This window comes from Triturus cristatus, chromosome 8 (assembly GCF_964204655.1).
Source record: "Triturus cristatus chromosome 8, aTriCri1.1, whole genome shotgun sequence".
In the NCBI taxonomy this organism is placed as follows: domain Eukaryota; kingdom Metazoa; phylum Chordata; class Amphibia; order Caudata; family Salamandridae; genus Triturus; species Triturus cristatus.
The window spans coordinates 176455157-176461437 of record NC_140591.1 but is presented as its reverse complement, the minus strand read 5'-3'; positions in this window follow the sequence as shown (position 1 = coordinate 176461437).

Sequence of the window (6281 nt, the reverse complement as noted above, 5' to 3'; positions counted from 1 at the left end):
AGGCAAATGGGAAGTGAGAGCCCAGACTGAGCGGGGGGAGCAGGTTAGAAACAGAAAAGTGAAGGAGAGACCCTAACAAAAAGCAGGAGGATGCAGCGTTGGCCCAGCGTGGGCCTAGCGTGGGCTGGCTGGACAGGAATTTGGAAGGAATTCAAGACTAAGGAAATAAACAGCAGGCTAAATGGTAGACATATTTTTGAAGTTGATGTTAAAAGACGGGTTTTAGAACATCATGGGTGTGAGTGGCAGGCGTGCAACGCCCATTGGGATCAAAGGGCTCCAGCCCCCCCACCCCCGTCGTGTGGCAGCCCGGCTGAGACAGCTTCCCAGGCACACACAGCCTCACCCCAGTACTTCACAGGTCTTTAAAAGACCATTTGCTTATTAATGAGGCGTTATTGTTTTTTCACCCCTTCTAAGAGTCTCTGCATCTCCACTCTGTCTATTGTTGGAAGAATTAGCCCCCCCCCCCCGCCAATTTGGCTCTAGTTGTGCCTCTGTTGAGTGGTGTATCAGGGGAGAAGAGATGGGCTAGTTTGACCATGTTAGGATGTAGTTACGTCAGTTTAGAATGTACGTCTAAACCGAAGGATGTTGTGTTTGTGCACTCAACTTGCTTCTGAAACAAAGGCCTTTTTCACAAACAGCAAATGTTTCTGTAGTCGTTCTCTGCCAGTGTGAACTTCTGAGTGAGAACCCAGGTCTGCATGAGAACATCAAGCTGCTCAGTGTCGGCATACTGCGCATTTACAGAAACTCTTTGAGGCTGATGGCTGGTGGGAATTCCGTTAAAACAAACATTCTCAGAATGCCCCTTCTTTGTGCACCTGTGTCCCTCTTTTCTTTAGGCATTTGGGTAGTCCCTGAAGCTAGAAAATAAGAATGGTCAGTTTATGTGGTTTTATTTAACGATGACCTCAATGGAGAAACTAATATGCTGGCTCTCAAGCTGCCTCCAGTTGTCCCCCAACCTAGTCCAGGTGTCATGCACGGGTTGATGGTGCAGACCTCTGCCCCCTTGAACTTCTGCAAGAGGGCAGCAAAGACTTGTTTGTCCGCCACAGTTGGCAACTTGGTGCACCAAGCGTTTTTTGACAGCTTAGAATTATTTAAATTGTATTGTAATGTTGTAATTGCATTTATATAGCGCTTACTACCGAGGCGTTGAAGCGCTTGTCTTCACACCTTGAGTAGCCTATAAGGGACTCCTGAAATATGTGCACATTCGCACAGCAGCTGGAGCTGTAGCAGCAGCTGAGACACACGGCGGCGGGGCCTGAAGCACTTTCAGCTTAATAGGTGTTGTGCGCCTGGAATCAATAATGAAAGGTGAAGTGGTAGGGTGGCGTGTGCGCCCCCCCCCCACTGAGGGGGCGTGCCCCACAGTTTGAATACCTATGCCTCAGGCAGTGCTGCTTTATATGGCACACAGGCAGTGTGACATCTCGACTTTGGCATTTTTCTCTGCACCAAGGCATGCAGGCTGCAGTGGCAGTTTGCATGGCCTTTATGAGGAGTCCATAAGGGACCCTCATCAGTCCCAATACCCTAGCTACCAGGTGAACCATTTAATAGACACTTAAAATGGGGGGGAGGGGTCTGAAGCTGTGCCAATCATGGTACAGTTTTAGGGAAGGAGCTCTGGGACAGGGGACCTGGTTGGCAAGGACCCTATGAATTTTCAAAACCACATAATATTCCAGGTAAAAAGTGCGGGCTAACCATGTTAAATGGGGCATATATTTTGTAAGATCTATGTTGGAAGAAAGATCGCACATCACTTTATTTAGAGTGAACATGTTTGATAATTGTTTACTTTTGCACAAATCTGTAGATTATTTAAGCATTGGTTTAAACTATTCTTTGTACTTTATTATTTTACTATGTACCTGTTAAGATATCTAGGAAAGGTGGGTGGTTGAATAATTTAAGGTGATTTATTCAAAAAAGTTGTGATAAACAGAGGGCGCGTTTAAGGGTGCTGAGTAAAGCCAATAGAATATTTCATTAATTGGCAGATACAGTGAAGATTTTTTATTTTAATGTGAATGGCTTAAACAATAAAAAGACAGCATAGGAGAATGGAATATGGCTCTTGGTGTATATGATGCTATCAGATGTCTATGCTCTTTAGACATTATTTAACCTTCATTAAGATAATGTAGAGTACAGCACATGTGCTATTATCCTCCCCTGTGACAATGGAAAATGGACGGGCTCAGTTCCCCACATGCAAAAGCTCTAATGCTGATACTGGGAAATTGTTCAATATGGTTCAGAGCCGCCCAAAACTGGAAATAAATTATGGCTACCCTATTAATTGTCTTGAAAATATCTGTTGCTCAAAATTATGTCTCTTGGGGACTATGATTGAGTGGGATAAGACCCACCACAACTTACTAAAAATGGGATATCTCTTTCCAAAAAGTTTAGAAATGTTTTCTAGCTGACCATAAACCCTGTTGTGTTTTTTTTAATTGTGATTATATAATGTGAGTCTTGATTGGACAAATTCTATCAATTTATCTCTATCAATTATTTTGTAATGGCTTATCCTTGATTGTCTGTCGGCGCATTTGGCGTAAGGTTCCTAAGATTCTGTAATTGACACACCCTCTGTTTCCCTGAAGAACTGGGCAAGCCCGGACTAGCTTTGAAATGCCTTGGTTCCCCTTCCCTTAAATCACATCATCATGCTACTTCTGATTCACCTATGTCTTAATATCCCTGACTCATTCGTTGAGCCTTATTTCCAAGGATCCCAATGCTCTTGATGTGTTTCCTGATGCCTGCGCATGTAAATTTAAGGGAACTAACTTTTATGGCCTTAACAGGTTGTTTGCCATTGGGAATACCTTCCACTTCAGAAGCTCGTCAGCCTCCTCGATTAACTCTCTTCGTTGAGTTTGCCGCCCGATACTTTCTATAGCATCCTGCAAATAAGAAGTCTTGGTGGCATCACACTAATTCCAATGGGAAACTAAAGACTTTTAGCTGATACCATATACCTTTTTACCTTCTTTAAAAATGTTACCACTGCAAATCCAAGCACCACCTCCCCCTTGTACTGTAGCGGATGTCCCGCCCAAGCACCCACCTAGAGCACCCTTCCACTGCCAGGAGTCTTCTAGCACGGTGATTGGTGCCAGCGTTGTGATGGATTGTGACTCGTAAGCCCCATGATCTGAACATTTTAGCGACTGTAACCTAATTTGTCATCTTTCAGCATTATTTTTCAACCTCATTTTCATCACTACTCATCTTACCCAAACATAATTTAATTTCAGATTTTTCAGAAAACCTTGTGCATCCTTCAATTCCCCGCCAGTTGCTCTTAACAGTGGCCTCTTTTGATCACTTCTTGTAGTTTCCCATGGATCTCCATGGAGGTTAATTTCACACATCAGGCCTCGTAAATGAAGTTGGAGATGCACATTGTGAAGGATGGTAGCAAACACCGTGACTCGTTAATGGACTGAGTAATCGGGTTTCTATTGAGTTCAAACGCCTTTCTTTCTCTCTAGAAGTGTTCTGGACGTTGCAGGGTCGTCTGGCTTGTGGAAGTCCGGGTCAAGGGTTCCACCATAGGGACCGTCTCCTCGTCCGTCCGTTACCCAGGGAAGAAACACACAGGGACACAAAGGTAAGTAGGCTTGAAGGGGCCGTAGGCACTTTGAGGGGGAAAGGATTGTGAGGGATCACCGGGGCTACCACCAACTGCCGTGTCTCACGTAACCCAAACGAAATAACGAGAAGTTCCTAGGCACAGAGGGGTGGTTGTGGGGTGAGTGCTGTTAACCAAAAAGAACACCCAACACTCAGGCTCCCCGTGTCTCCGTGACCTCCCTCGTACTAATCACCCCGTCCCTCCCCGTGATTGTGAAAGGCTCAAGATACGATCACGTACCTTTCCCAGCCACGCTCCTCCAGGAACGTGGCGGGGCGAGTAGCGTATCCGTTGGCCTCCTGTCTCCATCGGCGACGCCCCTCGGATTCCGCTCTCTCCTTCAGTCGTGGTCTCTCGCTCTCCGCTGCTTTCTCGCTCCTGCTCCGTCTCCTTCTCTCTGCTCTCGCTGCTCCCTCCGGCTTTCACGCTCTCCTCTTCTTCCGGGTTCGCCTTACGAGGGCGAGGGCCTCTGATTGGGCGGCGGCCTCTGACGTACATTTCGTCGACTCCTCCCCAAGGGATTCTCTGGTTGGGTTAAAGGGCCCGTAGGAGTCCTGTGGCCAGGGCGGAAAGGAACAGTCAGGAATCCCTCCAGCTCGTTCGTCCGTAGCAGTGACCCCGTGACAATTCCCTCCCCTAGGTGTGCCCCGATCGGGGGAACAAGGAAACCGGGAAAGGAAATCGGCATTACCCTGGTTCACCCCTTTTCGATGTCGGATGTCTATCTGATGAGGTTGGAGGGCAAGGAACCATCGGAGGATTCTGTCATTGTGGCCATGATTCCTTTGTAGCCAGGTAAGGGGAGAATGGGCCGTGTAAAGGATAAAGGGTCTGCCTTCCAAATAATACCGGAGTTTCTCAACCCCCCATTTGACCGCGAGGCATTCTTTTTCTATGGTTGAGTAGGCTTGCTCCCTAGGAAACAGCTTCCTGCTGAGGAAAAGAAGGGGGCGTTCGTGACCGTCGGGGTCTTGTTGAGAGAGAACCGCCCCGATCCCAATACCTGAGGCATCTGTTTGCAGGATAAAAGTTTTACTGAAGTCCGGGGTCACTAGCACAGGGGAGGTTGTTAAAGCATCCTTCAGGGCTTGAAACGCAGAGGCTTCTTGGTCAGAAGGGGCGTGTAACCTGGGCGAGGTGTGTGTTTTGCGTAGCAGGTCAGTGAGGGGGCCCGCTATGGTAGCGAACTGGGCTATGAATCTTCTATAATACCCCACTAACCCTAAGAACGCCCTCAAGTCCCTTTTAGTCTTTGGATAAGGAACGGACTGTATGGCCGCCACTTTCTCGGTTTGGGGTGCTATGTGTCCCTCCCCCAGGAGATACCCCAAATACCTAACTTTCTGAAAGGCCACCCGGGTCTTCTTTGTGTTGATGTGCAACCCTGATCGTCTAAGGCTGTCCAGGATGTTCCCTAAGTGTCTTATGTGCTCCTCCCAGGTCTTGCTATAGACCACAATGTCATCTAAATAAGCCCCTGAATATGGTAGGTGAGGGGCCAGGAGTGCGTCCATGGCTCGTTGAAAGGTCGCGGGAGCCCCATGCAACCCAAAGGGAAGGACTGTGAAGTGATAGTGGCCGGAAGGGGTGGCGAACGCTGTCTTTTCCTGGTCTGCGGGGGCCAAAGGGATCTGCCAGTAACCCTTGGTGAGGTCGATAGTGGTAATGTATCGGGCCTCACCAAGGCGTTCTATGAGTTCATCCACCCGGGGAAGAGGATAGGCATCTTGCTTGGATACCTTGTTCACGGCCCGGAAGTCTATACAAAACCGGATGCTGCCATCCGGTTTGGGTACAAGCACCACGGGGGAACACCAATTGCTATGTGAGGGTACGATAACCCCTGATGCCAACATCCTGGAGACCTCCTCTTGAAAGGCGGCTCGTCGGGCCTCAGGAATCCGGTATGGTTTCTGTTTCACCACAACCCCCGGGGGTGTGGAGATGAAATGCTCGGCTAGGTGGGTCCTACCTGGTTGATCAGAAAATATGTCTGAAAAGTCCATAAGCAGAGACTGTATCTCTCTGGTTTGGGTGGCGGTGAGATCAGGATTGACAGGTGTCTCTAGGGTAGTATGAGAGGGAGATGAGATCATGGAGACCACATGAGCCCCTGAAGGAGGGGGTCGCGACCACTTCTTCAGTAAGTTAATATGGAACATTTGCGTCCTCTTTCCTCTCATCTGTAGTATGTATGTAGTTTTCCCTATCTTTCTTATGATCTTGAAAGGCCCTTGCCACTCTTTTTTTAACTTGTGGGCGGAGGTGGGTAAGAGTATCAGCCCAGTCGCCTATATCCAACTCCCTCCACTTCGTGCCTCGGTCATAAAATGTTTTCTGTTTGTCCTGTGCAACCGACAACTGTGTATGGGCCAAGGTTCGCAGTTTATGTAGTCGGCTCTGTAACTGTTGAGTGTAATCCAGTAGGGTTTCGGCCTCTTGTAGCCCCTCCCGTTCCCAACTGTCTTTAGTGATCTCGAGTAATGTTCGAGGTTTACGCCCAAACAATAACTCAAAGGAAGAGGTCCCTAAACTGGATTGTTTTTGGCTACGGAGTACAAAGAGGGCCAAGGGGAGCAATTGGTCCCAGTGCCGTCCATCACCAGACAGAAGT